Source organism: Cervus canadensis, chromosome 1 (genome assembly GCF_019320065.1).
Source record: "Cervus canadensis isolate Bull #8, Minnesota chromosome 1, ASM1932006v1, whole genome shotgun sequence".
In the NCBI taxonomy this organism is placed as follows: Eukaryota; Metazoa; Chordata; class Mammalia; order Artiodactyla; family Cervidae; genus Cervus; species Cervus canadensis.
In genome coordinates, this window is record NC_057386.1 from 100,996,849 (window position 1) to 101,010,671 (window position 13,823).

The following is a 13,823-nucleotide window of genomic DNA, read 5'->3' on the forward strand; positions in this document are numbered from 1 at the left end:
TTTTGGTGACTGTAGCTTTGTACTATAGTCTGAAGTCATGAATATTCTTCCAGCTCTGCTTTTCTTCCTCATGACTGCTTTGTCTATTCAGGGTGCTTTGTGTCTCCATACAGATTTTAAGATTTTTGTTTCATTTCTGTGAAAAATGCCTTTAGTAATTTGATAGGGATTGCATTGAGTTTGCAGATTGCCTTGAGTAATATACTCATTCTCAAGGCACTCATTGGTGCCCAGAGTAATATAGTCATTCCAACATGGTATATCTTTCCATCTGTTTGTCTTCTTCAAGTTCATCAGCATCTGTCCTTTTTGTAACACAGGTCTTTTGTCTCCTTGGGTAGGTTTATTCCTAGTTATTTTATTCTTATATGATGGTAGGTGGGATTGTTTCTTGAATACCTATTTTTGATCTTTCATTGTTAGTGTATAGAAACAGAACAGATTTCTAAGGATTAATTTTGTAACCTATAATTTTCCAAATTCATTGATGAGTTCTAGTAGTTTTCTGGTAGCATCTTTAGTACCTTCTCTGTATAGTATCATGTCAACTGCAAATAGTGACTGTTTAACATCTTTTGCATTTTGGGTTTCCTTTACTTCTTTTCTTCTCTCATTTCTATTGGTAGGACTTCCCATAGAACATTCAAAACTATGTTGAATAAGAGTGGATATTCTTGTCTTGGTCCTGAAATCAGAAGGAATGTTTTCAGCTTTTCACAATTGAGTATGTTAGCTATATCTTTGTCATATATGGCTTTAACTATGTTGAGGTATGTTCCCTCTACCTCCCTTTTCTGGAGAGGTTTTTTTTTTTTATCATAAATGGGTGAATTTTATCAGAAGTTTTTTCTGTATCTATTGAAATGTTGTTCAGTCACTCAGCCATGTCTGACTCTTTGCAACCCCATGGACTGCAGCATGCCAGTCCATTGAGATGCTCATGTGTCTTTTATTCTTCAATTTGTATGTGATATAACTCAGTGATTGGTTTGCCTTGAGATAAATCCAACCTGATCAGAGTGTATGAACTTTTTAATATATTGTTGGATTCAGATTGCTAGTATTTTGATAAGGAATTTTGGGTCTATGCTCATCAATGATCGCTGTTCAGTCACTCAGTCGTGTCCAACTTTTTGTGACCCCATGGACTGAAGCACACCAGGCTATCCTGTCCTTCACTATCTCCTGGAGTGTGCTCCAACTCATGTCCATCGAATCAGTGATGCCATCCAACCATCTAATCCTCTGTGTCCCTTCTCCTCTTGCTTTCAATCTTTCCCAGCATCAGGGTCTTTTCCACTGAGTCAACTTTTTGCATCAGGTAGCCAAAGTATTGCAGATTCAGCTTCAGTAACAATCCTTCCAATGAATGTTCAGAGTTGATTTCCTTTAGGATTGACTAGCTTGATCTCCTTGCTGTCCAAAGGACTCTCAAGACTCTTCTCCAGCACTACAGTTTAAAAGCATCAATTCTTCGGCACTCAGCCTTCTTCATGGTCCAACTCTCATATCCATACACGACTAGTGGAAAAACCATAGCTTTGACTATATGGACCTTTGTCAGCAAAGTAAAGTCTCTGCTTTTTAATATACTGTCTAGGTTTGTCACAGCTTTTCTTCCAAGGAGCAAACATCTTTTAATTTCATGACTGTAGTTACTGTCTGCAGTGATTTTGGAACCCAAGAAAATAAAGTCTGTCACTATATCAATTGTTTCCCCATATATTTGCCATGAAGTGATGGAACCAGATGCCATGATCATAGTTTTTTTAATGTTGAGTTTTAAACCTGCTTTTTCACTCTTTAACTTTTTCATTAAAAGACTCTTTAGTTCATTTTTGTTCTCTGCCATAAGGGAGGTATCATCTGCATATCAGAGGTTATTGATATTTCTCCTGGACACCTCAATTCCAACTACAGCTTCACCCAGCCAGGCATTTCACATGATGTACTCCGCATATAAGTTAAATAAGCAGTGTGACAATATACAGCCTTGATGTACTCCTTTTCCCTATTTGGAACCAGTCCATTGTTCCATGGAGAAGGAAACGGCAACCCACTCCAATATGCTTGCCTGGAGAATCCCATGGACAGATGACCATGGGGTCATAAGAGTCAGAAACAACTTAGCGACTAAACCACCACCACCATTGTTCCATGTCCAGTTCTAACTGTTGCTTCTTGACCTGCATACAGATTTCTCAGGAGGCAAGTAAGATGGTCTGGTTTTCCTATCTCTTTAAGAATTTTCCATAGTTTGTTGTGATCCACACAGAGAAAGGCTTTGGCGTAGTCTATGAAGTAGAAGTAGATGTTTCTCTGGAATTCCCTTGTGTTTTCTATGATCCAGTGGATGTTGGCAATTTATTTCTGGCTTGTCTGCCTTTTCTAAATCCAGCTTGAACATCTGGAAGTTCTTGGTTCACGTACTGCTGAAGCCTAGCTTGAAGGATTTTGAGCATTACCTTGCTAGCATGTGAAATGAGTGCAATTGTGTGGTAGTTTGAACATTCTCTGGCATTGTCCTTCTTTGGGATTGGAATGAAAACTGACCTTTTCCAGGCCTGTGGCCACTGCTGAGTTTTCCAAATTTGCTGGCATATTGAGTGCAGCACTCTCACAGCATCATCTTATAGGATTTGAAATAGCTCAGCTGGAATTCCATCACCTCCACTAGCTTTGTTCGTAGTGAAGGCCCACTTGACTTCGCATTCCAGGATGTCTGGCTCTAGGTGAGTGATCACACCATCGTGGTTATCTGAGTCATGAAGATCTTTTTTGTATAGTTCTTCTGTGTATTCTTGCCACCGCTTCTTAATATCTTCTGCTTCTGTTAGGTCCATAACATTTCTGTCCTTTACCGGGCCTATCTTTGCATGAAATATTCCCTTAACAGCTCTTATTTTCTTGAAGAGATCTCTAGTCTTTCCCATTCTGTTGTTTTCCTTTATTTCTTTGCATTGATCACTTAGGAAAGCTTTCTTATCTCTCTTTGCTATTCTTTGGAACTATGCATTCAGATGGGTATATCTTTCCTTATCTCCTTTGCCTTTTACTTCTCTTCTCAGCTATTTGTAAGGACTCCTCAGACAACCTTTTTTGCATTTCTTTTTCTCATGGATGGTTTTGATCACCACCTCCTATACAATGTTATGAACCTCTGTCCATAGTCTTTCTGACACTATATCAGATCTATCCCTTGAATTTGATTGTCACTTCCACTGTAAATCATAAGGGATTTGATTTAGGTCATATCTGAATGGCCTAGTGGTCTTCTCTATTTTCTTCAATTTAAGTCTGAATTTTGCTATAAGGAGTTCATGAACTGAGCTACAGTCAGCTCCCAGTCTTGTTTTTGCTGACTATATACAGCTTCCCCATCTTTTGGCCGATAATTTTCTTTTTTTTCTTCAATATCTTTGTCTGGTTTTGGTATCAGTATGATGGTGGCCTCATAGAATGAGTTTGGGAGTTTTCCTTCCTCTGCAGTTTTTTGGAACAGTTTCAGGATACTTGCTAGCTCTTCTCTAAATGTTTAATAGAATTTGCCTGTGAAGTCATCAGGTCCTGGACTTTTGTTTGTTGGGAGTTTGTTTTTTTAACTTTTTATTTTGTATTTCTGTATAGTCGATTAACAATATTGTGAGAATTTCAGGTGAACAGTGAAGGGACTCAGTCATACATACATATGCACACACACACACACACACACACACACACACACACACACACACACACGCTCCCTTGGTGACTTAGTGGTACAAAACCTGCCTACAATGCAGGAGATGCATGAGACACTGGTTTGATCCCTGGGTTGGGAAGATCCCCTGGAGGAGGGCATGGCAGCCCACTCCAGTATTCTTGCCTGGAGAATCCCATGGACAGAGAAGCCTGGCAGGCTACAGTCCACAGGGTCACAAAGAGTTGAACACAACTGAAGCAACTGGGCATGCATGCACACACACATACATTCTCTCCCAAACTCCACTCCCATCCAGGCTGCCACATAACACTGAGCAGAGTTCCATGTGCTATACAGTAGGTCCTTGTTGGTTATCCATTTTACATAAAGCAGTGTGTACATGTCCATTCCAAACTCCCTAACTACCCCTTTCTCCCAGCAACCATAAGTTTGTTTTCTAAGCCTGTGAGTCTATTTCTGTTTTGTAAGTAAGTTCATTTATATCATTTCTTTTTAGGTTCCACATGTAAGGGATTTCATGCAATATTTCTCCTTCTCTGTCTGACTTACTTCACTGAATATGACAATCTCTAGGTCCATCCACGTCACTGCAAATGGCATTATTTAATGTTTTTAATGGCTGAGAAATATTACACTGTGTATGTTTACCACAGCTTCTTTATCCATTCCTCTGTCAATGAACATTTAGGTTGCTTCCATGTCTGGGCTATTGTAAACAGTGCTGCAATGAACATTGGGATGCATGTATCATTTGAGGTCATGTTTATGCCCAGGTCATATATATGCCCAGGATTAGAATTTCAGGATCATATGGTAGCTCTACATTTAACTTTTTAAGGAACCTCCATACTGCTCTCCTGCGCTTCCCTGGCAGCTCAGTTGTAAAGAATCTGCCTGCAATGCAGAAGACCCGGGTTCAACCCCTGAGTCAGGAAGATCCCATGGAGCAGGGCATGGCAACACACTCCAGTACCCTTGCCTGGAGAATTCCATGGACAGAGGAGGCTGGCGGGCTATAGTCCACAGCGTCGCACAGAGTCAGACACGACTGAAGTGACTAAGCAGTAATACTATTCTCCATAGTGATTGCACCAGTTTACATTCCACCAACAGTGTAGGAGGGTTCCCTTCTCTCCACACCCTCTCCAGCATTTATGTTTGTGGGTTTTTTGATGATAGCTATTTTGACTGATGTGAGGTGATGTCTCATTGTAGTTTGAGAAGGATAGGAGTTAGTTCTTCTCTAAATGTTTGATAGAATTTGCCTGTGAAGTCCCCAGGTCCTGAACTTTTGTTTGGAATTTTTTCATCACAGTTTCAATTTCAGTGTTTGACTGGCCTATTCATATTTTCTACTTCTTCCTGGTTCAGTCTTGGCAATCTGTACCTTTCTAAGAATTTGTCCATTTCCTCCAGGTTGTCCATTTTATTGGCATACATTTGCTCATAATAGTCTCTTATGATCTTTTGAATTTCTGTGGTGTCAATTGTAACTTCTTTTTTCTTTCTAATTTTATGCATTTGGGTTCTCTCCTTTTTATTTTTGATGAGTCTGGCTAAAGCTTTATCAATTTTGTTTATCTTTTCAAAGAACCAGATTTTAGTTTTGCTATTTTTGCTACTGCTTTCTTTGTCTCTATTTCATTGATTTCTGCTCTTATCCCTATGATCGCTCTCCTAACTTCAGGCTTTGTTTGTTCTTCTTTCTCTGGTTGCTTTATGTGTAAGGCTAGTTGTTTATTTGAGATTTTTATTGTTTCCTGAGGTAAGAACATATTGCTAATCTTCCCTATTAGAACTGCTTTTGCTGCATCCTATAGGTTTTGGATTGTTTCATTTTCATTTGTCTCTAGGTATTTTTATTTCATCTTTGATTTCTTCGGTGATCCATTGGCTGTTTAGTAGCATGTTTTTTAGCCTCTGTGTGTTTGTGTTTTATAGTTGTTTTCTTGTAGTTTATTCCTTATCTCATAATGTTATGGTCAGAAAAATGCTTGATATGTTCTCAATTTTCTAAAATTTACCAAGAATCACATTATGGCCCAGCATGAGATCAATCCTGGAGAATGTTCTGTGTGCACTTGAGAATGTGTATTCTGCTGCCTTTGGATGGAATGTCTTATAAAGATCAATTAAGTCCATCTGGTCCACCATCTTGTCCAATGTGTCATTGGAAGCCTGTGTTTCCTTACTGTTTTGTCTGGAGGATCTGTCCATTGAAAGGCGGGTGTTAAAATCTGCCACTATTATTGTGTTACTGTCAATTTCTCCTTTTATGGCTGTTAGTATCTGCCTTATATATTGACATGCTCCTATGCTCTGTGCATATATATTTACAATTGTTATATCTTCTCCTTGGATTGATCCCTTGATCATTATATAGTGTTCTTTTTTGGCTCTTATAACAGTCTGTCTTTTAAAGTCTATTTTGTCTGATATAAGTATTGCTATTCCAGCTTTCTTTTGATTTCCATTTGGGTTGAATACCTTCTTCCATGCCCTCACTTTCAGTCTGTATGTGTACCTTGGTCTTTGGTGGGTCTCTTGTAGACAGGAAGTGTGTGTGTGTGTGTGTGTTTGTGTGTGTGTGTGTGTGTGTGAGAGAGAGAGAGAGAGAGAGAGAGAGAGAGAGGGCGCACGTGCGTATGTGCATGCACTCAGTTGCTCAGTCACATTTGACTCTTTGCAATCCCATGGATTCTAGTTTACCAGGCTCCTTTGTCCATAGGATTATTCCAGCAAGAATACTGGAGCAGGTTGCCATTTCCTCCTCCAAGGAATCTTCCCAACCCAGGGATAAAATCCACATCTCCTGAACCTCCTGCATTGGCAGGATTCTTAACCACTGAGCTACCTGGCAAACCCAGGATATATATAGGTCTTGTTTTCGCATACACTCAGTTAGTCTATGTCTTTTGGTAGGCCTATTTAATCTATTTACATTTAAGGTAATTATCAATACATGCATTCCTACTACCATTTTCTTAAATGTTTTCCGTTTGTTTTTGTAGGTCTGTTTTCCTCCCTTCCTCTCTTATTCTCTCCTCTTGCAGTTAAATGACCCTCTTTAGTATTCTTGCCTGGAGAGTCCCAAGGACAGGGGAGGCTGGTGGGCTACCGTCTATGGGGTCGCACAGAGTTGGACATGACTGAAGAGACTTAGCGGCAGCAGCAGTGTTGTGTTTGGGTTGCCTTTTCTCTTTTGTGTATGTATCTATTGTAGTTTGGGGGCTTGCTTTTCCCATGAGGTTTTCATACAGCCGTCTATATATGCGCAATGTTTTCTTTTGTTGCAGTTGCTAGTCTCTCTCCCACCTAGAGGACTTCCTTTAGCATTTGTTGCAAAGTTGGTCTGGTGTTGCTGAATTCTCTCAGCTTTCACTTGTCTGTTAAGCTTGTCACTTTTTTTCTATCAAATCTGAATGCGAGTCTTGCTGAGTAGAGTACTCTTGGTGATAGGTTCTTCCTGTTTATCAATTTAAATATATTCTGTCACTCCTTTCTGGCTTGCAGAGTTTCTGTTGAGAAATCAGCTGATATCTTTTTTTTTTTTTTCTTTATGGTAGTTCCCTTGTATATTATTTGTCATTTTTCCCTTGTTACTTTTGGTTTTTTTTCTTTAAGTTTTGTCAATTTGATTACTATGTGTCTCAGAGCATTCCTCCTTGTTTGTCCTGCCTGGTATCCTGTACACTTCCTGGACTTAACTGTTTCCTTTCCGGTGTTACAGAACTTTTTAGTTATTATGTTAATATTTAGTTATTCATTAATATTAGCTAATATTTTCTCAGGTCCTTTCTTTCTCTGGCCTCCTCCTGGAACTCCTATAATGTGAATGTTGGCGTATTTAACATTGTCTCAGAGGTTTCCTAGGCTGTCTTCATTTCTTTTCATTCTTTTCTCTTTATTCTGTTCCATGGTAGTGATTTCCATTCTGCTTCCAGGTCACTTATCCATTCTTTTGCCTCAGTTATTCTGCTACAGATTCCTTCTGTTTTCATTTCATTTCTTACATTGTTCATCTTTGTTTGGTTGTTCTTTAGTTCTGTCTTTGTTAAGCATTTCTTGCTGCGTCTCAATCTTGGCCTCCTCTATCTTTCTGAGATCCTGAATTATCTTCAGTATCATTATTCTGATTTCTTTTTCAGAAGGTTGCCTTCATTTAGTAGTTTTTCTGGGGTTTTATCTTATTTATTCAGCTGGGATATAAGCCTCTGCCTTTGGAACATTTTGTCTAACTTTCTGTGATTGTGGTTTTCATTCTTCAGGTTGTAGGGTTGTTGTTCTTCTTGCTTTTAATCCACATTTAGATTACTTATATTTTTGAGTTATTATACAAATCTTTGTGTGAACATGTTTTGCTTTATCATGGGTAAATTCCTAGAAGTAAAATTGCTGCACTACACAGTAAGTTTGTATTTAACTTTATATTTAACCTTCAAAGAAACTGCCAAAATCTTTACAAAATGACTACACCATTTTATATTCCCACCAGCAGTCTATAGTGGTTCCAATTTCTCTACACCCTTGTCAACACTTTCTTTTTGGTTATAGCTATTCTACTGGGTATAAAGTAGGACTTCGTTATGACATTAATTTGTATTTCTCTAATGACTCATAATATTAATCATCTTTTTAAGGTGCTTACTTGCCATCTATCCGTCTTCTTTTATGAACTGTCTGTTCAAATCCTTTTCCCATTTTTAAAATTGGGTTGTCTTTTTACTGAGTTGTAAGCTTTCTTCATAAGCTCTGGATATATCCATTATTAGGTACATGATTTGTGAATACTGTCTCCCAGTCTGTGACTTCTCTCTTCATTCTCTGAATGGTGATTTTGAAGTTCAAAAGATTTTATCTTAATGCAGTCCAATTTCTAACTCTAAAAGCAAATCTATAAAAGAGCTTTCTAAGAACTTTAGACTCAGAGAAGGTCATGAATATTTTCTTCTGTGATTTCTTCTAGAAATTTTATAGCTTTTCCTCTTTAAGTCTATGTTCTATTTTGAGTAGATTTTTTGTTATGGGTGACCTAAGAGTCACAGATCATCTTGTGATAACACAAAATACATAATGTAAACCTTATGATCTTAACCATTTTTAAGTGGACAATTAACTGCAATTAAGTACATTCAGTGTTGTGTAACCATTACCCGCATTCATATTTCTGTCCAGTGCGGGGAGCGGCCTGAACCAAAAGGCTGGCTCTGGGAGCTGCCTTGATCCTCAAGGGTCTGTTCGCAGACATAGCTCTCTGTCCCGCCACCCCTCTCTGGAATTTATTATCCAAGTTAAATCTTAACAGAACATTAGCAAGCCTTGAATGCACACATGACGCAGATGGATAAGCCTTTCACGACCACCCTTAAGATAAACGGGATGACCTTCTTATCCCTTGACGTTATCAGAGAGTTCTGGTGATTGTTATCTCAAAGTGATGTTTATGGAAAAATATTTTCTCAAGATTCTCTTCTTGGTTTAGTATAAATGTAACCCTGAGAAATAAAGAATCATCGCTGACTGCAGCGATCCTCTCGACCCCATCTGTTCTGTGTCTTTATTTCTTAACCTAAAGGAACACGTCGTGTTGCTCACTGAAATCTTCCGGCTGGCCCGGCAGTCCAGAATTCTTCATCTTGCAAAACTGAAACTCTACATCCTCTGACAAAACTGAAACTCTACACCCAGACAGCTGTTGTCCAGACCCTGATGGCCATCCCCACGGCCAGTTTGGAGCTTCCTGCGGAGGGGTTACAGGACCAGATGGCCGCGTTGAGAGAACCTTGAGGACACCAGACTCCGTGAAGCGTCCATGCCCACGCGGGACCCCTCTACCACCCAGAGAACCCGCACCTCCCTTCCTATGGCTGGGCCCCCTTCTCTCAGGCAGCCACGGGGTTCCCCACCTCTACCCCACCCCACCTACACAAACGCGACCAGGTCAGAGCAGACGCGAAGGAGGCCAGACTGGTCTGCACTGTCCCGCCGCCTGGACGCGGGAGGGAATTGGCGCATGGGGCTCCTCTGAGGGATTTTGAGGGAGCGCGGGAATTTGGAGGGAGGCCGGCTGGGAGCAGACCTCCCGGATCTGCACGCAGATCCGGTCGGTACTCGCTCTCGACTTTGCGTCTCCCCCTCCGGGGTGCTTCAGGGACGGCCTTCTGGCAGACGAGGTGGGCCTGCTCAAGCTCAGGTCATCGCCCCGGATCAGGGACGCTGCAGGCCGACAGAGCTCTCCCAGCAGGTGCCGAGTAGACGGCTGCCGCTAGGGATGTACATGAAATGCGTCAGTGCAACCAGGGGCAGGACAAACCACAACTCTTAGAAGCCTCCGCGGTGGTTCCTCCTGCGCCTGCGTTTCTGACAGACGACCACCCGAACTGCGCGCCGCAGCCTAGAGGCACAGACCAGTGAAGCAGCGACCTTGGGCGGGGGGTACTCGGGCTTTCAAGAATAAGGAGTATTAAAACAGTTGACATCAGTAGCACAAAGGCGGGAGGGGTCTAAGTTGAGTTTAAAGTGTTCTAAGGTTCCTGCTTTTCTGAATGGTAATGAAAGGTTGTTGCTGAACGATAAGACGCCGGGATTCTTGGCCTCCGGAGGAGATGAATTCAATCCGGGGCCAGAGACGAGGCTGGATCGCTCAGAGCTTTTGTGTAATAAAGTTTTATTAAGTATAAAGGAGATAGAGAAAGCTTCTGACATAGGCATCAGAAGGGGGCAAAAGAGTACCCCCTCCTAGTCTTTAGCTGTAAGTTATATAGTCACTCACAGTCTGTTAATGAAAAGAAAGGAATGTCTTAGAATTTAGAAAGGCACCAGATAATTCATCCCTGGCCATAAAACGATTGACTCGAATCTTGTAGAAGGGCAGATTACCAACAAATAGTTTCATTTACATAGATTAGGGGAACAATAGCTGAGTAAGTAGGTTAGGACATTTGGCAGAACTTACAGAGTCGGGGGTAACTTAACATATCTTAAGACAAATATTTCCATTAAAAAAATGTATTGGTTAACTCAAGGTTTGAGAGTAGTTAGCTTCAGATGAAACCAAGTGTCATGGCAACACAGCATTTTAAGAGAAACCTTCTTTTAAATTTGTACAGAGAAGAAAAAATATCGCTGGTTTGTTTCCTCCTGCCTCTTAAGAGAGATAAAAATGTCTGGCACTTGCAGCCTATTTCCTCCGTTTGGAGACCCCTGGCCTTCCTGCCTGTTACCCTCTCAGTAAGAGCCTAATATATACTTTAATAATGAAAAGATTCCTTCTGTTGTATAAGTGAATTTTTTAAATTAATCTTTAATTGAAAGATAATTGCTTTACAGTATTGTGTTGGTTTCTACCAAACATCAACATGTGTCAGCCATAAGTTAACCCATGTTCCCTCCCTGAGTGAAATTTTTATGAAAATTAATTTTCCAGAAACTTGGGAGTGGCAGTTTTTCCTTTGGGGATGGGGATGGGAGAATCTTTTAAATGTCTAGCTTAACGTAAAACAGCTGGATTCTTACATGTGCTTCTGGAAGTATATAAACAAATCTGGCTTCACATAGGTATGTCCTTGGAAAAGGACAGAATATTTTAATATACTTAAATGATTGTGCATATTCTTCTCAGAAAAAGGTAGACAAGGAATAGGTCAGTTGCAGTGTACCATTTGTAACCAGTTAAGTGAACTTTTTCTACTCTATTATATTAAAACTCATTGGTCTGGTTTGCTCTTTGAATGGATAATTTTATTAAGCATGACTTTGTAATATCATGCATTGGTCATTTGGAAAATATCCTTTCACTTTCTAATGCAGATCTTCCAAATGTTGACACTTGCATTCTACAGTATGAAAGCTGGTGGATACTGGTGAAAGCTGGTAAATATCATCATTGACTTTAAGTGTTGGGAATCTGTGAAGTTCACAGTAACAGATACAAGATTTCCAAAATTCTGTTTTCATTTGAACACTCTAGTTTTATGTTGGCAAAAAATGTTGTTCCTTGTTTCTTTTGAATGACAACTCACTTGGTTGATTGTTGAGATGTCTTCCACATCCCCACATCTTATCTTTCAGTTCTTCTTTCATGCAGAGTTCAGCTCCCAACTCAAATAATCACACCAGTGCTTTTTGGGGAGACAACTATGGAACTTCAGGATGCAGCACAGGATATTTGTTTAAAAGATACTAAAAAGATATGGACTCAAGATTTGAGATTTTTATAATAAAAAAGTATTTTTCACTGCTCCGTCAAGGACATCCAGAAGTGAAATTTGTCCTTTTCCTTTTTTTGACTGGGAGTGTAGTGATGAAGAATACGATGGCAACTAATAAACAGACTTTGGTGCCACATCCTTGATGTGCGCTGAGTGCCCACAATTGTATTCCTATTTCTTTAGCACCATCGGCACAAGTTCAACACACTGGGTAAAATCTTAAGTTTGGAATGTCAGTGCTCACTATAAAATTCTCTCAACTTTTCTGTATGCTTGAAAATTTTCATAATAAAATATTGGAGGAAAATACTGTGGAAGAGAAACTTCTCAATAAATTGTGTAGTAACAGTCAGATAGCTATACAAGAATAGAAAAAAAGATTGCTGTCACACAGTATATTTAAAATAAATTCTAAATTGATTATTAAACATAGAAAGGAAGACTCTAGAAGTTTTACACTGAAGTGTAGAGTTAGCATCCTTTGCCCACTGGTTTGTTAACCGATCTGTTACCTGCTAAGTTCTCATGTTGTGTTAGTTTTCTGTGCTGCTGTAACAAATTACTACAAACTTGGTGGCTTAAAACCACACACATTTATTATCTTACACTTCTGAAGGTCAGAGGTCTGACAGAGGTCTTCCTGGGCTAAATCAAGGTGTTGGCAGTAAGATAGGCTGGGACCTGAGACTCTTCACTACAATGCTGCAATGCTTGCACTTGGACACACCTCTGCTCCAGCAACAAGCTACAAAGAAAGTATATAAGATTAAAAATAACTACATGCATGTGCAGTTGTAGCAAATTCTGGACAAAAGATACAGAGAGAGACCAATGCCACTTTTAAAGAGCCAAGAGCAAAAGCAGGGTGCTACACATGTCCCCTGTACACACCACCACCTAAGCAAAACACCTAAGCTGCTCCTGGAGCTAGCTATTTCTGAATGTAAAGAATAAAGGACATAATATGGCTACAGAAAGTTGCAGGTTTGTGAAAAAGGAACATTGAGAAAAGAATTTTGTATGTGGTTAGAGGTTGCTAAAGTTGGGTTAACTTTAATTAGGTAAATGAATTTTATTAAGCATAGGTTTATTCAAGACTGTAATTGGTTTCTCTCTCTCATAAAAGAACAAGTTTTCCTGGAATGCTGCTCTAGATAACAGGTCATGAGTTCTTGTACATTTAAGTGATCTACATCTACTTTTTTTTTTACATTTACTTTTGATTTATCAGAAGGAAAGGCTGTATGGTGAAGCCTGTAAATTATGATAAGGTCTGAAAAGTTATATAGGAAAAGATGAAAATCTGGCAGTTTTTCAAGTGGGGTGACAGAGGCATTCAGGAAGGGCACCAATACAGCCCCGGAGCCTGCAGAAAGGAGGACACTATTGGCCATGAATTTTACCACCAAGGCAACTCCTGCTACCTGGAGAAAATTACAAAAGCTTGAGGCTGGATCACAAACCCAGTTGTCAACCTTGGTAGAGGAAGCTTTCAAGGTCTGTAACAACCAAGACTTAGTGGAGAAGGCCAATAAGGATAAGAGGCTAATAAATAAAACCCAGCTTTCTGGCTGCTGATCCACCCACCACCTCAGGGGTAACCTGGAGGGCCAAGAAGGCTGTACAGACCACCAAGAAGTTACCTGGGCATGAACCAGTATGTCTTCGTTGGAAAGTAGGTTGCTGGCAGGGGGATATCCTGAGCACTATCTTGCGGGACACCTGAGGGGCAACCCCCAACCAGCCCCAGTTCCTTGCAAATCACTTTGCAAATGAGAGATTATTGCACACCAGCTGATGGGACCCAACCACCTGCCTGGCTTCAGATCCCATTCACTCCATCCTTATCACCCCAGCAGAACTTCAGGTCACCCTTGATGTGGCAGGCAGGGAACTAAATTTCCTATAGA

General features: G+C 40.1%; 1 long non-coding RNA gene across 1 annotated transcript in view; it reads right to left on the reverse strand.

Annotated features, from left to right (window-relative positions):
* Window positions 1–10,828: 10,828 nt before the first annotated feature.
* Window positions 10,829–13,823, reverse strand: part of LOC122453925 — a 29,118-nt gene continuing 26,123 nt past the window's right edge. The window contains exon 3 of the long non-coding RNA XR_006273229.1: window positions 10,829–12,658. This is a non-coding gene — a long non-coding RNA (uncharacterized LOC122453925). The remainder of the gene's footprint in view (window positions 12,659–13,823) is intronic.